We start from the raw sequence: 20,622 nt of genomic DNA on the forward strand, positions 1-20,622 counted from the left end.
TGGGATGGCAGGCGATTCACACAGTGGACGGTCAGCTGTGTGCAGGGTCAGACGTGACCATACGTACAGTGGAGAAGCAGTTTAAAAGTATCACCCCTGGCCGGGCGCGGCGGCTCACGCCTGTAATCCCAGCACTCTGGGAGGCCGAGGCGGGAGGATTGCTCGAGGTCAGGAGTTCAAAACCAGCCTGAGCAAGAGTGAGACCCTGTCTCTACTATAAATACAAAGAAATTAATTGGCCAACTAATATATATGGAAAAAATTAGCCGGGCATGGTGGCGCATGCCTGTCGTCCCAGCTACTTGGGAGGCTGAGGCAGGAGGATCACTTGAGCCCAGGAGATTGAGGTTGCTGTGAGCGAGGCTGACGCCACGGCACTCTAGCCCAGGCAACACAGTGAGACTCTGTCTCAAAAAAAAAAAAAAAGTATCACCCCTCACGAGAATCTTAAAATACCCAAAGTCTTTGGTCCAGCAATTCTATGACTTTATCTTAAGAAAATAATAAACTGTGTGAAAAGTTTAAGGTAAAAAAAAATGGTTATTAAAGCTTTGTTTGTAGAACCAACTTATAAAACTACAATAGAGGCTGGTTGAGTATATTTCAGTATATCCATAGAGTGGAATACTGCATACCATGAAACAATGTCGCAGGAATCTATTTATCGTTGCAGAGAGATATTTGTGATGCGCAAAGTAAAAGAGGAGAAGGGAACAAAATGTGCAGTTTGGCCTGGCTCGATCTAAAAAATGTTAAACCAACAAATCATTTTAATGGTTGTGGTCACTTGGTTTTGGGACTTTCAAGCTTGAATGTGATTATACATTATTATAATATTCAATCTTTTCTAAAATGGAAAATACTAATTACGTAAAGAAAATACGTTTATTTTAAAGGCCTGTCTCTCTGCCAGCGCGATGCTGGTGCGAATGACAGCATTCGGAGGGCGGATTCTCGTGCTCTCGGCACTCAGGGCGAAGGTGAGTGCAGAGGTGACGCCTTGAGAAACCGCAACTTCTGAACAATGAAATATGAACCGTGTAGCAAACACAGGACGCCGGGTCCAACAGCGGGGATTATTTCTCAGTCCTGCTGGAAATTAAATTCATCTTGTCTGTAAGACTGGCATTGCTCAATTCCACCCACTGGATGGCAAGAGACTTGACAGTCACACGAGCTGAGTGTGGTGTCAAAGCCCAGGGCAGGCGAGGGCAGCCCAGACCCTCAGCCGACGCCCGGTCAAGCCAGCTCTGCTCTCCAGTAGAGGTGGAAATTAATAAGATGATGCCTCGAGATAGACCTTTAAAAGGGATACCAATGAGTGGCTCAGGGTGGGTCGCCAGGGAATGGGGAATGATGGTGTCGAAACCGGGCTTCGATTCCGGGTGACGCTTTCAAGTCGCTCCTCTAGCCGGTCGGACCACCTCCCTCAGCCTCAGTTTCCACATGTCTGTAGGGACCGCAGTCTCTGCTTTGCAGGGGACTCTGGGGCCTGGGAGGGGTGACGACCGGCCCTGTGTGGGCCACATGGCAGGACACAGCCAGCACTGGGGGCTGAAGTCCAGAAGCACCATATGACGAACGGCACACGAGGAAATTAGACATGAATACGGTTTTGGATAAAGTTTTCTGCTTGACTTGGTTTGTGAAATATCTGGACCATATGCAAAGCTCTCATCAGGAGATAAAGAGATAAGCAGCAGCCATAATTGACAGGTGAACTTAACATGCACGTTCAATTAACTAAACGATGGCACAACACGGAAGCACCTAAACACCCGAAACGGCGAGAAGTGACTGGTTGAAAAAGACTCAGCCGCCCCATTTTAAATCGGCCATCGCCACGTTCTACCACATCCTGCTTTGTTTTCAGTGATATACTTCACATCCCTAACAAAATCGTAAGGTCCCGTTGGAATGGACATACCACACTCCAGGATTCCTCAAACGTCAACGTGGGCCGGACGCGGTCCGGGCGGGAGCTGCGCGCGCCTGTCCTCGGCTACAGCCCGGGCGTGACCTTCCCTGCAGAGGAGAGAGAAGAGGCGGAGGTCAGTGGAACTGAGACGGCTTCCTCGCGACTTGGTGGGAGTGGCGGGCTCCCTACGTCCTGCGCCATCCTCATCACATTAACGGGGCTTCACACCCACACGTCCACACGCCGCAACTCACGCAGGGACGGGGCTGCAGCTGGACACGCCCACTGCATCTCATCAGAGGGGCAGGGCCTCTAAACCAGCAGTCTGCTCTTTAATAAACGCGAAAGCACGAGGTCAGCTGTCCGAAGCCTGAGCGGGTCCCGAGGTCTCCGGCCGGTGTGCAAAGACCCCCAGCAAAGCAAGAGTAGCTCCCCGCCCGGGACCCCGCCTGCCCTACAGGCAGGACCACATTGTCAATGGAAGGTTCTGGATTGAGGGTGCTGCCTGGATTCCTGTATGGGGGAATAGAAGGGCTCAAACAAGGCCCCCAGGTCAGCGTGGCCGTGCTTGTCTGAGCCGCCCAGGGCTCTGCGCCAGAAACAAGCGATGTCTAAAGACACAAAAGTTAAGAGCCGCAAGCAGGGAAGGACATTCCCGACATTTCCCATTTTCCAGGTTCATGGGGAAAACTGGGGTGACAGAAGAAAAGGACAATGATGCCTCTGGAACATTAATTCAACTTTTTTCTACCCACTAACCATATTCGTTCCAATTTTAGCAGTTCTGTGGGAGGAAAAATGAAACATGGAATTCTTCCATGTGTTCGACTCTGCATATGTTCTTTGCCTCCACCTAGAGCGCCCTCCCCTTCCCGGGTCCCCACCGTCCTGCCCAGAGGCCACTCCCCTCCGGTGACGCCACTGGTGACACTAGGACAGGAACCTTCACGCCGAGAGCAGATGACAGCAGCTGCCGTTCCCGAGCGTCCGGCTGAGAAGGGCCACGGTCGGCGTCAGACACGCATGCAGGTTCCTTCTCATTTAGCCCCGGAGCTGGCGCTGTCAGTGCCCTGTGCGTCGGCTCAAAGGTGATCGGAAGCCCCAGACACGAGGCTCAAACACCCTTAGCTGGGGTTCAAGACCAGCCCTCTCTGACGCCAGCCTGTGTCCAGCTTCCCAGACCCTCCAGCCCTTCCATCCTTCTAAAAGCAAACATTAAGCATCTGTGACCACGTGTCGGTTCACATGACATTCTAATTTTTTTTTTTTTTTTTGCAGATGGAATGGACGGCTCTTTTAGGACGGTATCGTTGCCATTAAAACGCGGAAACCATTCTAGAGCCTTCAAAATCAAATGAAGTAGATGTGTGCTTTTAAAGGAAGTAATGCAGATATCAAGTTTCTGATCATTTCTAATACATGGGGGAAAAAATCAAACAAAGAACCCATTAGAAGTTATTTATGAGAACGTCTAGTCTTGGGGTTTTACTCTATAACTGCAAACGGCAATAAATCTAGTTCCTGCTGCACTGGGGCGTGCTCGCCGCCGTGAGCCAGGAATGAGTGGTCTCGTGGTTTTAAGTGGCCCCGAATGGTTTGCTGCACTTAGGCAGAGCAGATCCCGCCTGTGGCCAAAGGGGCCACCCTCCCTGTGGCTTTGGCCAGTCTGCCAGGGCACGAGAGCCTTGACATCCCCCCTCCTGGAAAGGTGACCTGCAGAAGGCAGGGAGGACCCGTGAAGTCTGGAGGGCAGGGGGAGGAAGGACTTTGGGGGGGGGACAGACTTGGTGTGAAACCCGACTTTGCTGAGTTCTACACATTTCATCCAAAACTGCCCTTTGCTTTGATTTGTTTCATCGCTTCAGTTGATTTCCTAAACGACTGTTCAGATGATTCTAAAACACTTTCCAAGGTTTAGGTCTATCAATACAGAGTATCCAATTTTGAAATCTTGAAAGCGGTCGACTCAAGTGCCACTTGGTGTCAGGGCCGGTATCTCTCATGCTTTTCTTGCCCGACCCCAGCAACCTGGCGCTGACGTCTGGACTGGGGACCCGGCAGGTGTTCCCGAGTAAGTGATTTAAAGAGACATTATCTAGCACTGGGCAATCCCTATCTTTTAAAAAAAAATCTATCTAAAAATATAAATATTGTATCTACTGAATACGGAAAAATGGCAACATGTCAAGAGCACAGGGTGACTCCCTCATTTGCAAAATGAGGGTAATGACTGGGCTGTTTTAAAGACTCCTGATGTCTGGAATCCGCTCTAGCTCTCAGGAAATGGGGAACTTGGTCTTTTCAATTCATACAAATATTATAACTGTTAATAAACAGTCATTTCATATAATCTTTTAAATAAATAGAATTATAGTTATTTCTACGTGGATACTACCACTTTTTAAGCAGAAGAGAAGTGCTAACACGTCCATGGAAATAATAACAGCAACACAACAGAAACTTAAAAACTCTGCAACTGAATTTCAACTTTGGAATTTAACGCAATGGAAATTTAAGTAGCGAGATTCCCGAACTCAAGGACTGGCATGAAGAACCCCCCCGGGGGGGGGGGGGGGAAGCAGATCACACTAGAAAGTTGCCTTACTCCCTTTGATGGCTTTTCAGAACACATCAGACTTATCAATAGATAGATCATCTGGTCTCATTTTCCGACAGGCTATCGTTCCTTTCTGGAGAACGGGAGATGCATTTACAATGACCTAAGAGTAGCGACTAGCTATGTGGGAAGCACGGGACAGGAATCGTGGCATTCAATCCTCACGGCAAGGCAGGTACGTCATAGCACCAATTCTCAGATGTCAAAAGCAAGGCCCGGGGAAGCCAGATAGCTGGCCTAAGACCACGCAGTCTGTCGACAGCGGAATTGGATTTGAATCCCAACGATCTAAATGCTCTGCATGCGCCTCTTAAACACCGCACTCGAACTTTAACGCAATTAAAATCAACTTTTTAAAAAACAAAATCATCATCTACCTACGCAGAGCAAAATATTGGGAAGAACTGAGCAAAACATTTCTCATTAACGGGCTCATCTGCAACCCCGGCACCGCCGTGGCAGGCGGCAGACAAGCGTGCTGCCCGGCCCCGCACACGCGGTGAGTTCCAGGTGTGCTGTGACGTCGCGTGCATGCCACAGCCACATTTGAGGACAGCATGACAAAAATGTGAAATAAACATCTCATCCATCATTGTATAGTGGGTTGCCAATATGATATTATAATATTTTAGGTTAGATACTATATTATAAAAATTAATTTCATCTGTTTCTTCTATTTCCATTTGATGATTACTCCCAAAGGTATTGTCACGTGTGTAATTCTACAACTTGTGCTACCTTTCTACTGGACAGGGCTGATCCAGAGTGTCGCTTACCAGGTTAATTTTACAGCGAGCGACCACTTTGGATTCTTATCAGAACAGAGCCTCACACAAATGCGCACACCGGGACACGCTCTTGCTGGAGAACAGTGTGGTCATTCAGACACAGTCTCAAGAACGTCAGGTTTATTTTCTCCTTAAAATCGATAGCTTCTGAACTCAAAGTTAGTTAACAATAAAAGTTATTTTCTCCAAGATAATTACCCTTTTGGAAACGCGCTACCCTCTCATAGAAGCCATAGCCCTGCTCATTAATTAGCTTTTCTGCGGGCGTCTGAGGCTCCCGGTGGCAGAGCAGGTGAGATCCCGCGTCCCCCGAGGGAGCTCGCGTGAGCCTGTCTGGGCAGAGAACCCGCTGCTGACAACAGAGTGAGGCTGAAACTATGAAGGGTGACAGCCCGTCCCTCAGCCCAGAGGAGAATCCCGACAGGTGGCCCTGCCAGGCTAGTGGGGGAATATCCTAGCTCACCCTGTCAGACAGGTGCAGCCTGTTTTGCATATTAGCCTAAAAGCTTGTTTCTCTGTGCACTTTTGTTTATTAATTGACATTTTCAGGTTTTTCATATTTCCCCCATACTTCAAGTATGACAGTAATGCAGTGGTGCACGCTCTTCATCTTTAAAGAAAACAAATGGTCATTACACTTATGATCTTTTCATGCCAGTCCATTTGCATAGAGTGAGATAATTTTTTACATCCATCTTATAAAAGGCTGGACTTTAAGTAAATTAAAAAATTCTGAAATATATAACCATATAGCAATAGACCATAGTAACAGTAAGAAAAACCCTCACAGACAGCCGGTCACTGCGTTACCGGGACCGCCATTCTCGAGCAAGACTGGAGTAAGACAGTCCCTCGTGTTTGATGTTCTGCAAACAAATGCGACTCTCATTGGCACCTCTCGTGGCATAAAAGCCGGCTAAATGGAATAGAACCAAAAATCCTCTCTAAATGGGGTGACTGATGCTACAAAGCTTTTGAAACCTGAGACACCGTGTGACTTCCTCCGCATTGTCTGAGGAGATTAAAAAGAGAGAGATTTAGATGTGGATCCAATTAACGGCCGACAGCCAGCCGTCCCCAACTCAGCTCACCTGCGTCACGGCACAAACAGGGCTCCAGGGAGGCAGACCCCAGAGCAGGGAGGAGAGCGGAGAGCACTGGGAGAAAATTTGCCCCCTGGGGAAGGCGGCCCCAAGTCAGGGTAAGGCTCCGGGGGCTGGGGGGGTAAGGTCTGGGTATTTATGTCCCTATGTCGGCCTTGGCAACCCCCCATCCCAACACGGCCACACAGCCTCAAATCACAGCGCATGGGCGGAGAGCAGCAGAGAAGTCAGAATCTTAGACGTAAGCCAAGCACCTGAGACACCTTGCCCTGGAACTGTGTTCTCCACGTCTGAGGGCCCCAGGGACCACTGATGGCACAAACCCTGCAGGTGCGAGGAGGAGGTGAACGGCACAGTCTGGCGGGGAAGGCCCGGAGCAGCCCCGGCTGCTGCGTCAGCCTCAGGGCTGGGCCTGCCTCTGCTTGCATTTGGGAAAGGGGCTCTTTGTTCCCAAAAGTCTGAAGGCCCGTGTGCCATGCGACTCTCTGTCCTACCCAAAGACCAGGGCGTGCGCATCACAGCCTGCAATGGTGGGAGCAGGTTGTACGGATTCGTGTTGCATGGTTTTAAGGACTTACGTTTTAGGGAACTGCAGCCGTGCTGTGGGCGAGAAGGTAATGTGGAGAAAGGGGCCACCCAAGCCTAATTCCCCGAGGCCCCACACACGCCCGCCGCAGGAGCTGTGAGCCCCCCGCCGTGGCAGGCAGCTCAGTCAACTGTCCGTGCGTCCCGTCCACCAAACACACCGCTGTCTGGCACAGAGGCAGGAAAACGGCGTGAAGGTGCAGCTTGCAGACCTGGGTCTGTATTGGAATCACCTGGGGAGCTTTTAAACCGCCCAGGTGCCCACCTGCGCGCGGGGAGTCTGACTTAATTGGTCTGGGGGAAGCCCAGGCCTCAGTAGTTTTCTAAAAGCTCCCCAGGTGACCCTGATGTGCAGCCAGGGCTGAGAAACACCGGGTCAGAAGAAGTGCCCCAAAACTAACAGAAGGATCCCCAGGTTTGCATTAATGTTCTGCCACTTCCCGGCTGCAGGATCCCCACGCCACAACCACTTCCTGCATTAGCGAACCAGGAAAAAGAGACAGCCACAAACTTTTAGGGCCATTATGGAAATCAATTTAGGTTATATAAGGAAAAGGCTTGGCAAAAGATTACAAGTCCATATAAATTGTATTTTTGTGCAGCGAACTCAGAACTCAGAGACGTGAAACTTAGAACCCCAAGACAGGAAAGAAGCAGCACAAGAAGTGAGAATAACACAGGGTCAGATAAAGGATCGAAGCTGCAAAGCCTCGATATGCTTTTCTGTCTCCTGTGAAAGTGGTGATCTGTGATTTGAGCTTAGACCCCTCCGTGGCATAAGACAAACACGCACCCTGGGCTCGGGGCGTCCTGAAACACAAGCCCACGATTGCACACGCCGGGGATGAAACCAAAGGCCGGCGCCCGTGGTTCTGGGCGTTCAGCCCGGCGGGCGCCCTCTCCCTGCGGCCAGCTGGGAGAGGGACTGTGGGACAGGAGCTGGGCCCGAGGGGAAGGCGGCCGGGCCTGGCCCTAAGAAGCTCATGGCCCGCAGTGGACACAGCAGCGGAAGGAGACGGGCTTGCTCGAGGGACAGAGAGGAGGAAGCCACTCCGCTCTCACATGCCGCCGGGGGAGGCCCTGGCCTGCGTCTGACCCACGCTCCTGCACCGTGGCGCGGGCGCAGGCTGTCAGCAGAGACCGCAGGACACGCGGGGCTGGGCTGTGCACCCCTGGCCACGCGTGTGCCCCCCCACCCAGGTGTCAGCTCTTGGCCTCCTGTACGCCCAGTTTGGAGAGGACCCCAACCATCCTCCCACCATGCCATTGCATGCCTTTCAGTATTGCAAGAGGGCGTCTTCCAGCTTTTCCCAGAGCATTTCCAAAACGTAAAAAAGCAAGATCCCAAGATGGAGAGGAAGTGCTCACCAGGACCTCGATGAGGGGCCCTGGGGTGGCCAAGCCTGGCTCTCTGCTGCCCCCGTCGGCCCGGAGGGGGAAGGAATCTGAGTGTCAACTGGGCAAAGGGACACATGTCCAGAAGGGGTGAAGGGTGTGCTGTCCTGTCCTGGCAGGCAGGGAACGGGGCAGTGGGCCCGCTTGCAGCTGGGGGTGGGGGCCTTATGAGAGACTGAGGACTGAGCAGCTCGGTCTCCCCTACAGCTGGACATGCATCCACTCAGGTGGGGCGTGGACCATCATGGATTATCCACTCAGGTGGGGCGTAGACCGTTGTGGATTATCTGCTCAGGTGGGGTGTGGACTGTCGTGGATTATCCACTCAGGTGGGGTGTGGACCGTTGTGGATTAGCCAATCAGGTGGGGAGTGGAGCGTTGGTCGTGGATTTGGAGAGCAAAGCAATTCTATTTCCAAACGTCTTACATGAAAACAAATATGAAATTAGAGAAAAATGCTGTAAATGCACAAAAGGCTTATGTTTGGCTAGATGAAGAATGCTTGGGCAGATTCCCCAACTAGGTTTTCTTTGCTATTTTTCTTTTCCTGTGCATGGAAGCACCTGTGTGGCCCTCACAGCAGCGACGCCCACCTGGGAGAGAGGACCCTGCAACCCAAGGGTGGCCACTGCAGGCTGGGCCAGGCCTCCGTGTCCCGAGGCCTGGGCTGGTGCGTGTCACAGGCCCTGCCCACAGAGAGGCACATGCAGTGGGCACAGGCCTGCAGGCCCCTGGACCCAGCCTGGGCAAGCCACTCTCATCCCTGTGCCCAAGTTGTACGCAAGGTGGGGTTCATATTTGTAAATGTCTAAAAAAAGGCACAGGGGTCCGGCATTCCAGCATCCAAAAAAAGCCTGCTTTCACTGAATCAGGTGCGTTGGATATGTAACACCCGACAAACTAGTCTCCCTACCAGCGCTTCTTACTTCAACCCCAAGTCTGCGCAGAAAACAATCAGGAAGCCACCTGGGGTGGCCGGCAGCCTCAGAAGGAAGATGAGGAAAGCAGGTGGGAGACGGGGGACAGGGCAAGTTCCGGACCTGAAACCTGCTCTGCAAAAAGGCGACTTCCTCTAGCATGATTCGACTTCACCTGCAAATCCTGCCCAGGGGGAAAATCTGAGGCCACAGACGCAGGGTCAAGAAAGTGGAGGCACCAGAGTGGTGGCCAAGATGCCACCCCAGAGACAGGAGGATCCGGCTCAGCATCTCTGGGAGGCGGAGCCCCGAAATCGTTGGTGGCATCGGGTCCCACAGGCCTGCATGGCCGTCCCCAGGGCCCTGTGTCCCTCGTCTCCGTAGCCCCAGGGCTAAGAAGGAGAATCTGCAGGAGGACCCCGTTCAGCAGGGAAAATGCCCGCTGAGCATTTCCAGCTGCTTCCCACGTGTGCTCCAGCAGAAGGGAAAGGTGAGGGTGTGGGGCTGCCGTCCCTGGACCCAGTTCCATGGAAACAAGACTCCATCCCCCCACACCCCTGCGCCCCTGGGAGGATGCATCGGGGAGAAGTGGGCACGCAGAGGCACAGGTGAGTGTGAGGCCTGCCACCTGCCGGCGGAACAGGTATGGGACAGGGGACAGGCACCTGCGCTCTCCTGGAGCCATGGAGGTAGGGTCAGAGAGACAAAGTCTTCTGGCTGGGGGTCTGCAGGGGAGCAAGACACGTCCTTGATCTAGTACCCTGTTTCCCCGAAAACAAGACAGGGTCTTGTATTTATTTTTCCTCAAGACGACACCCTAGGGCTTATTTTCAGGGGACGTGTTATTTTTTTTTTTTTAAGGATGGTACAACCATCTACATTTATTCAAATATAGCTAAGTCGTCTTCTTCTGGAACATCATCCTCACTCTCCAAACCCCGAATTCCATCCTGAATTTCTTGCAACTCTATTTCCTTTAGAAAAATCGGCCCCAATCTCTCATGTCGAGCAATGGAACTCTCACGGGGCAGATGAGAAGGGCTGCTCGTCTTCTTTCCCGCTCCGCGACGACATGCATGGGTCGTGCAGATGCGCTGCGCAGCCACGCCCGTCACTAGGGCTTATTTTCGGGGTGGGGCTTCTATTGCGCACATGCTTAGAAATCCTGCTAGGGCTTATTTTATGGGGAGGTCTTATTTTCGGGGAAACATGGTAAGGACGTCTCACAGGGGAGTGTGTCCCTTAAGTGGAGCAGAAGGATGCCCCCCCTCGGCCACAGGTGCAAGGTGCACCCCCTCCTCCGCTCCTGGCTCCTCTGGAGTCCGACGGTTTGATAACAGAAACGCACAGAGCAAAAGGAAAGATGTGGGAAGAGATGCCTGGAAGGAATTCAGGCCTCCTCGTTTAGCTCCGAGAACCCGGGCTGCTCTTTCCCTGGCTGGTGCCGTGGGCGCCCCTCTGCATGGGGACATGGAGGGCGGTCGGACCGTCCAGCCCCAGAGGAAGTGAGGTGAGCACGGAGGAAAGCGAGAGGGAGGCGGGAAAACGCAGACTGTTGTCTTTGTCGGGAGTCTCATCTGCCGGAGCAGGAAGTTAAGTCGGTCTCGCCCTCGCACCCCGGGGGCACCGGGAGAGGGGTCATGGGCCAGGGGACAACAAGCGGCTGGTCACAGGTGACAGGGAGGCGGCCAATGGACAGGTTGGTTTTGGTCACTTGACCGTGCTTAGAAAGCAACTCGCGATCGCAGGAAAACCCTGTAGTAACCTGAGCCCGAGACACCTGCAGACTGAAGCCAGGCACGGAACACAGCAAGGGCCCCGTCGTCCTTGTTGCATATTTTAGAACGGCTCCGATTTAGAAAGAAAGGGGGGAGAGAGTTGGCAAGCACCGAGATCACATGAGTTTTGACTTGAGCTCAGCAAACCATCATCCAAAAGTTTAATTCGATGCCCGTGCTTTACACAGTTCATTTGAGGCCAAGCAGCCTTCTCGAGGCTCGGCTTAAAACACTGAGCAAATGATGGAGATTGTATTTCCATTCAATATGCAAATGGAGAGGAAAGAAGGGAGACAGCTTTTGAAGTAGAAATTATCTCCATTTTATAAATGAGACCCAAATTGATTTAAATAACATTTCTCTCTATATCTGCTCTTTTTATTGGGGCGGCTGAGGGCATCTAAATCACATGTAAATACGAATAAATATGCAGTCCACTCTCACTCAAGTATAAACTGATGCTCATTTTACCATTTACCTTGCAGAAGAAATCAATGATTGCGTATTTGTTGAAAACAGTAGCATGTGCACAGCATTCTGCCGAGTACTATGGGATACATTATATTATGTTATATATTGATATCGTATTCCGTGTCCTCAGGAAGCTCACGTTCTGGGCAGAGAAGCCCCCAGTGTATGTGAACCGCATCAATCAGGTGCAGTGAAAGGCAACGAAGAACCTCTTCCTAAGGTGGTGACCCCACCACTGCGGGTGTCGAACTGAGACTGGACAAGCAGGTGAACCCACGCCAGGGAAGTTCTGGGGCAAATCCCTGAGTTCAGAGAGACGCCAGACTGAGTGACATCCGGGGCAAAGCTCGCTGGGTCAGAGACTGCAACGCTGTGAGTGTGTGAGTGCCGTTGTCTCAGGGGCAGACAGAATGTGAGCTGGGAACAGGGAGAGGGCGGAGGGGAGGAGTCAGGAGAGAGCTCCCTCCGGAGCTGGGGAGGAGGAGAAGGAAGAGGAAGGGCGCTCCCGGCAGGGGGAACTAGAGTGGCCCTGCCCTGGAGGCCAGAGAGACGGCAATGCAGCTTGAGCACTGGGTGTCCTGAAACCATGTTCTCCGCTGTGCACCGCGTGCGTGGAAAATTGCAGCAAGACCGCAAATGCCAGGCGGTCTCTGCCACCCCGCCCTGGGAGAGGCTCCTTCCCAACATGAAGGCTTTGTGTCGTGGGGAAGGGAAGTGGACCAAATGGAAATGTTGAGGGGGGGGGAGAGAGAGAGAGAGAGAGAGAGAGAGAGAGAGAGAGAGAGGGAGGGAGGGAGGGAGGGAGGGAGGAGAGAGAGAGGGAGGGAGGGAGGGAGGGAGGGAGGGAGGGAGGAGAGAGGAAAGCCACAGAGAGAGACAGGGAGACTCAGAAGGCTGCACACAGAATTCATAGAATCAAGCAATTCAAAAGCACAGTTATATTTTAAAAACTAAGTGGGATAAATATAGAAACTATGGAAAAATTGATTCTAATTTTTAAGGAGGTGCCCATCACCAGGCTGCAGTCAGTCGAAGCAGCTTTGCTGGAAAGGCACCTGAGTGACTTCCCGGTCGCAGGGGCAGGGGCAGGGCGACTGTTAAGACAAATGGAAGAAGAAATGCATTCAAAGAAGAGGCTGATTCTCAGTCAAAGAATATCTGTCCTGTTTAGTAAACTGTTACTATTTCCATTTAGATGATTTTCTTTTCTTTTTTTTTTTTATTTTAAGAGCGGGAATGTAATTCAGACACAATCATTTTTGTGTGAGGGTTTTTTCTTTTATTTGAGAAATTAAAAAAATATAAAGCTTTGTGACTAATGTTGGGAGTTGGGATGCTTTTTTGTATACGGATGGTGCATGTTTTTGATCTTGGGATTCCAGCAGGGAAACAGACATTTCTTTTTTTTTCCAGAAATCTTGTCTTGCTAATGTCATTAACCCAGGAGGAAAGGTGGGGTGAGAGTGAGACTGAGGTCCATGGGGTCCATGGGCCAGAGTGGGGGTGGGGGGGGAGCCGGCAGGGGGAGGGGAAGCCGGGGTGGGGGAGGGCAGGCTCCTGCCGCTGCCCCTGCCTGGGGGGTGGGGCACACCCGGATGTCCCCACCCCTGGACAGCAAGGTGGAGGGAAGCCCACAGTGGCCTGGGTCTGCAGACGCCACATGAACCACCGAGGCGGAGCAAGCGTTGCCTGTCCCTGGCGTCATCACGCCAGCCCAGGTCGTGGCTGTCAGCACACCCGGACGCGGAGCAGAGGAGGGCCGGCCGACAGCACGAGCCAACGCCCTCCCTCGCGTGCTCCCCGGGAGGAGGGCGCCAAACAGTGCAGGTGGCGTCCCCAGGCACGTTAGTTCCGGGCTCGTCTCTGCCTCCCGGTGAAGCAGTGGAGCCCAGTGTCCTGGGGGTGACCTCTGACCTCAGGCCTTTCCTCCTGCTCAGCTCAAGCCAGAAGCACCAGGAGGCTGCTTCTCCCTAACAGCAGGTGACGAAACCGGGGCACCTCGCTGGGGACAGAAACTCAGGTGGGTGGGACGCCTGGGCAGCCCCAGGCACCGAGGGCGAGGCCGCCAGCCCAGTGCAGAGCCCTCCTGCCGCCCTCAGGAAACCGGTCCTCACCCGACAGTCAGTCGGCAGGCTTTTCTGCAGACCCCGCCCCCCCCCACAGATGCACAGCTCCTGACGGCCCACTCGCCCCTCAGCCTTGCCGACGACGTGAGTTCCAGAAGGTTCCAGGGAGTCTCAAGGAGAACACACTTTGCTGGCTTCCCCCCACTCCCTGGTACCACTCTTGCTTTCTGGGAGGGGGCGAGCCCAGGAGAACAAAGCTCCTAAAAGGCCAAGTGTCTTTAGGATCCATCGACGGGAAGAAACCCGAGTTTCGGTGAAGCGAAGCTCCCCCTCTGCCCGTGCTCAGACTAAGAGCCATCGTGCCCTTCCGGCTCCTCATGCCTCCCCCCCACCACTTCAGTTCAATGCCCGCAGCACGGTGAAGTTACGGCAGAGGGTCCGAGAGAGCCAGCCTGGCCGTGGGGGTTCATTCCCGCAGGATGCGGGAGCAAACACCCGCAACACACCTGTGCACGTGTGGTCCTCACGTGCCCTGGGAACGAAGCCTGTGAGCTGTGAGGACCAGTCTGGTTTCTGATTCAGCGTTTAGCTTCCAGCTGAAATAGAAATGGAACACTTGGTTCTGGCTCATGCACATTTCCCAGTAACCGTAATGTCCCTACTGGTGACCAGACGCAACGGGAGAAGCTGGAAGAACTTGGGGCTGATGCTCGAAGATCTCATCCCCCTCTGCAGAGATAAGCTGGAAACACACACATGGGCACACATGCACACGCACAGACACATGCACATGCACACGCACACACACGCACACATGCACACGCACTCACATGCACACGCACGCACATGCACACACCACACAACAGTGAAAACCTACACGATAAATGGTCAGATGTGAAATCATTCAATGAAGCTTAAGTGTAAACATTTTTCAGCACAGATCTGTGAGGGAAACCGTCAAGAAGGAGGCATCAATGTTTAGACTTACAGGATGCCTTTACAATAATAACTTACTAGTTGCCAGGAAGAAGCAGACCATGATAGTACAAAGTTCTATAAACTTCCATTCAAAGCAAAGGCTTTTTTAAAAAACATACTTAATGTGACAATACTTTGTGCTTAAAAAATGAATACCTCATATTCTCCTACCAATATCGAACGCCTTAGTGCCGGGTGGGCAAGATGAGGGAATCATACTAGGGACACACGGGGGTCAGGGACTCCCACACCAGCAGGCTCTGGAGTCCAACCTCGGGTCTCAGCACACAGCCCTTTCCCGCCACCTGTACCCAAAGTGAACAAGGGCCACCCACACGGGGTGTCCTGCTAGGACACCCATTGTGGACAGGATACCCATTGTGGACAGGACACCCATTGTGGACAGGATACCCATTGTGGACAGGACACCCATTGTGGACAGGACACCCATTGTGAACAGTCCTTTCACCAATTGTGGACAGGACACCCATTGTGGACAGGACACCCATTGTGGACAGGATACCCATTGTGGACAGTCCTTTCACCAATTGTGGACAGGACACCCATTGTGGACAGGATACCCACTGTGGACAGTCCTTTCACCAATTATGGACAGGACACCCATTGTGGACAGGACACCTATTGTGGACAGGACATCCATTGTGGACAGTCCTTTCACCAATTGTGGACAGGACACCCATTGTGGACAGGACACCTATTGTGGACAGGATACCCATTGTGGACAGTCCTTTCACCAATTGTGGACAGGACACCCATTGTGGACAGGATACCCATTGTGGACAGGACACCCATTGTGGACAGGATACCCATTGTGGACAGTCCTTTCACCAATTGTGGACAGTCCTTTCACCAATTGTGGACAGGACACCCATTGTGGACAGGACACCCATTGTGGACAGGATACCCATTGTGGACAGTCCTTTCACCAATTGTGGACAGGACACCCATTGTGGACAGGACACCCATTGTGGACAGGATACCCATTGTGGACAGTCCTTTCACCAATTGTGGACAGGACACCCATTGTGGACAGGATACCCATTGTGGACAGTCCTTTCACCAATTATGGACAGGACACCCATTGTGGACAGGACACCTATTGTGGACAGGACATCCATTGTGGACAGTCCTTTCACCAATTGTGGACAGGACACCCATTGTGGACAGGACACCTATTGTGGACAGGATACCTATTGTGGACAGTCCTTTCACCAATTGTGGACAGGACACCCATTGTGGACAGGACACCCATTGTGGACAGGACACCCATTGTGGACAGGATACCCATTGTGGACAGTCCTTTCACCAATTGTGGACAGTCCTTTCACCAATTGTGGACAGGACACCCATTGTGGACAGGACACCTATTGTGGACAGGACACCTATTGTGGACAGGACACCCATTGTGGACAGGACACCTATTGTGGACAGGATACCCATTGTGGACAGTCCTTTCACCAATTGTGGACAGGACACCCATTGTGGACAGGATACCCATTGTGGACAGGATACCCATTGTGGACAGTCCTTTCACCAATTGTGGACAGGACACCCATTGTGGACAGGATACCCATTGTGGACAGGACACCCATTGTGGACAGGACACCCATTGTGGACAGTCCTTTCACCAATTGTGGACAGGACACCCATTGTGGACAGGGCACCTATTGTGGACAGGACACCCATTGTGGACAGTCCTTTCACCAATTGTGGACAGGACACCCATTGTGGACAGGATACCCATTGTGGACAGTCCTTTCACCAATTGTGGACAGGACACCCATTGTGGACAGGACACCCATTGTGGACAGGATACCCATTGTGGACAGTCCTTTCACCAATTGTGGACAGGACACCCATTGTGGACAGGATACCCATTGTGGACAGTCCTTTCACCAATTATGGACAGGACACCCATTGTGGACAGGACACCTATTGTGGACAGGACATCCATTGTGGACAGTCCTTTCACCAATTGTGGACAGGACACCCATTGTGGACAGGACACCTATTGTGGACAGGATACCTATTGTGGACAGTCCTTTCACCAATTGTGGACAGGACACCCATTGTGGACAGGACACCCATTGTGGACAGGACACCCATTGTGGACAGGATACCCATTGTGGACAGTCCTTTCACCAATTGTGGACAGTCCTTTCACCAATTGTGGACAGGACACCCATTGTGGACAGGACACCTATTGTGGACAGGACACCTATTGTGGACAGGACACCCATTGTGGACAGGACACCTATTGTGGACAGGATACCCATTGTGGACAGTCCTTTCACCAATTGTGGACAGGACACCCATTGTGGACAGGATACCCATTGTGGACAGGATACCCATTGTGGACAGTCCTTTCACCAATTGTGGACAGGACACCCATTGTGGACAGGATACCCATTGTGGACAGGACACCCATTGTGGACAGGACACCCATTGTGGACAGTCCTTTCACCAATTGTGGACAGGACACCCATTGTGGACAGGGCACCTATTGTGGACAGGACACCCATTGTGGACAGTCCTTTCACCAATTGTGGACAGGACACCCATTGTGGACAGGACACCCATTGTGGACAGGACACCCATTGTGGACAGGATACCCATTGTGGACAGTCCTTTCACCAATTGTGGACAGGACACCCAATGTGGACAGGACACCTATTGTGGACAGGATACCCATTGTGGACAGTCCTTTCACCAATTGTGGACAGGACACCCATTGTGGACAGGATACCCATTGTGGACAGTCCTTTCACCAATTGTGGACAGGACACCCATTGTGGACAGGGCACCTATTGTGGACAGGACACCCATTGTGGACAGTCCTTTCACCAATTGTGGACAGGACACCCATTGTGGACAGGACACCCATTGTGGACAGGACACCTATTGTGGATAGGACACCAATTGTGGACAGTCCTTTCACCAATTATGGACAGGACACCCATTGTGGACAGGATACCCATTGTGGACAGTCCTTTCACCAATTGTGGACAGGACACCCATTGTGGACAGGACACCTATTGTGGACAGGATACCCATTGTGGACAGTCCTTTCACCAATTGTGGACAGGACACCCATTGTGGACAGGACACCCATTGTGGACAGTCCTTTCACCAATTGTGGACAGGACACCCATTGTGGACAGGACACCTATTGTGGACAGGATACCCATTGTGGACAGGACACCCATTGTGGACAGGACACCCATTGTGGACAGTCCTTTCACCAATTGTGGACAGGACACCCATTGTGGACAGGACACCCATTGTGGACAGGACACCCATTGTGGACAGTCCTTTCACCAATTGTGGACAGGACACCCATTGTGGACAGGACACCCATTGTGGACAGGACACCCATTGTGGACAAGACACCCATTGTGGATAGGACACCAATTGTGGACAGTCCTTTCACCAATTATGGACAGGACACCCATTGTGGACAGGACACCCATTGTGGACAGGACACCCATTGTGGATAGGATACCCATTGTGGACAGTCCTTTCACTGATTGTGGACAGGACACCAATTGTGGACAGGACACCCAATTGTGGACAGGACACCCATTGTGGATAGGACACCAATTGTGGACAGTCCTTTCACTGATTGTGGACAGGACACCAATTGTGGACAGTCCTTTCACCAATTATGGACAGGACACCAACTGTGGACAGGACACCAATTGTGGACAGTCCTTTCACCAATTATGGACAGGACACCAATTGTGGACAGGACACCCATTGTGGACAGTCCTTTCACCAATTGTGGACAGTCCTTTCACCAATTATGGACAGGACACCCATTGTGAACAGGACACCCATTGTGGACAGTCCTTTCACTAATTGTGGACATTCCTTTCACCAATTGTGGACAGGACACCCATTGTGGACAGTCCTTTCACTAATTATGGACAGGACACCCATTGTGAACAGGACACCCATTGTGGACAGTCCTTTCACTAATTATGGACAGGACACCCATTGTGAACAGGACACCCATTGTGGACATTCCTTTCACCAATTGTGGACAGGACACCAATTGTGGACTGTCCTTTTGCTCTGTCCACAACAACTCCAAGTTTATTAAAAGGGCACAATTGGTTCACAAAACCCAAAGCCTCGGGTTCTTCTCCAGGGACTGGGCGCCACGCACCCTGCGGAGGCAGAGCAGGCGCCGGGTGGTGGAAACCGCGGCTCTCCCTGGCAACAGACGGGCCCTCACCTCCCCAGAGTGCTTTCCTGCCCACGTGAGTCGCCCGCAGGGAGCCCCTGTCGGAGGCAAGAGGAGAGCGTGGCGGGCGCCCTGGGGCTGCCAACAGCGACCCCAGTCTGGGCGGGTGTGGCGGAGCCGTGTGTGCGGTCGGGAGCCGGAGTGTGCACCCCGAGGTTCAGCCCCCCGCGCCCCCGTGGGCAGGCGGGGGTGGTGCCGGGGGCCGCCCTGGAGGGAGGCTCGCCCCTTCATTCACGACCCGCATCTCCAGGCCCCCGCTGTGCCCGCCCCCTCTCAGTGCTCATTAACTCGCAAGACGCTACTGGATTCCTTTCTTTCGAATGAAATCATAATTATCAACAAAATTGGAGGCTGCTAACATCCGAATTGTTAATCCCTGTTTTCCCGTAGCCCTGCTTACTGCCGACTGACGCATCGCTTAGGAACGACGGCGAGAGGCTCCTACACACGGAGACCGGAGGGTGGTTCCGTTCAAGGTGACCTTTTGAAGCAGGAGACCCCATCACAGCCTGCTCCAAAGCATCAAGGTCTTCCACTTGTCAGATCCCTGAATCATGTTTTGGGACTAGATGATTTTCCACCGGCATGCCGGCGTGCTGTGTCCTTTTAATTAACTTTAAAGCAAAGGAAAGCAATCAATGCCATTTGGTATGTCAGTGACTTTGGAGTTACTCCCAAGCTGTTTAACCTGGCCTGCAGTCAGTCTGTCATTACGGAACACTAGAGTGGGGCAGCATGGATTTACATCAGGGAGAAAACGCAAACCGGAATGAAACAGACCCAGAAATTCAAAATAATTTTATGGAAACTTTTCTTCTTTGCTTATAACAACTACTTATAAGTCAATTAGAAGTAAAACTAGTAAGTTTCAACCAAAACACATTGAAATAAGTCTATGCTTATAGAAACATAAGCTGCGTACAGTGGCTCGCACCTGTAATCCCAGCAATTTGGGAGGCAGGTGGATTGCTTGAGGCCAGGAGTTCAAGACCAGCCTGGACAACATAGCAAGACCCCCATCTCTACAAGAAATTAAAAAATTAGCCGGGCATGGTGGCACGTGCCTGTAGTTCTAGCTATTCAAGAGGCTGAAGTGGGAGGACTGCATGAAGCCAGGAGTTCGAGGCTGCAATGAACTGATTGCACTACTGCACTCTAGCCTAGGTAACACAGCAAGACTCTGTCTCTAACAAAAAGAAAAAAAAAGAAAGAAAAAGAAATATATAATCGTCTACATATACGGGTGCAAACATTTGATTTCTGATTGTCTCTCGAGTTGTTTTTACTTCCTAAAGGAAACATGGCCAGACCAGGTAATCTAAATACGCCTCATCTTCGTTTCGTAAGGAATCATGAAGCAGAGCAGTGTGTTGTTTCTAACGGTCAACTTTCAGGCTCGTACGATCAGTTTTGGGTAGCCCAAAACTGTCCATACACGGGTCCTGTCGAAATCCAGTAAGGCGTGAACATCACTAAGAATCTCTCTCTCTGCATCTCGTGGGTGAGGAGAGTGCGTGTCTCCCGAGTCACCGACAGAGTCGCGCCCTCCCAGTTGGAACCGTCGCTGTCAACGAAGCGCGTTCTCCCAGGATAGCGGACCGCCATTTCCCTCAGGAAGGCGGCGCTGTGGAGGAACTCCGCCCGCTGCGTCCTGAGCCTCTGACCCCTGGCGGTGGGGAGGGCGGGGAGCTGGGCGTTCCCAAACGCGTGGGTTTGTTCCTGGAAGACGCGCAGGGGTC

At 52.1% G+C, this 20,622-nt stretch overlaps 1 protein-coding gene across 10 annotated transcripts in view; it reads right to left on the reverse strand.

Moving 5' to 3' along the window:
- MYT1L (myelin transcription factor 1 like) overlaps positions 1–20,622 on the reverse strand; it is a 462,697-nt gene that overhangs the window by 414,324 nt on the left and 27,751 nt on the right. For all 10 annotated transcript variants that reach the window (XM_076000516.1, XM_020288690.2, XM_076000518.1 and 7 more), the window contains exon 2: positions 1,928–2,025. The gene's annotated coding sequence lies outside the window, so the exon portion shown is untranslated. The remainder of the gene's footprint in view (positions 1–1,927; positions 2,026–20,622) is intronic.

The sequence above is a fragment of the Microcebus murinus genome, chromosome 3 (genome assembly GCF_040939455.1).
Source record: "Microcebus murinus isolate Inina chromosome 3, M.murinus_Inina_mat1.0, whole genome shotgun sequence".
In the NCBI taxonomy this organism is placed as follows: Eukaryota; Metazoa; Chordata; class Mammalia; order Primates; family Cheirogaleidae; genus Microcebus; species Microcebus murinus.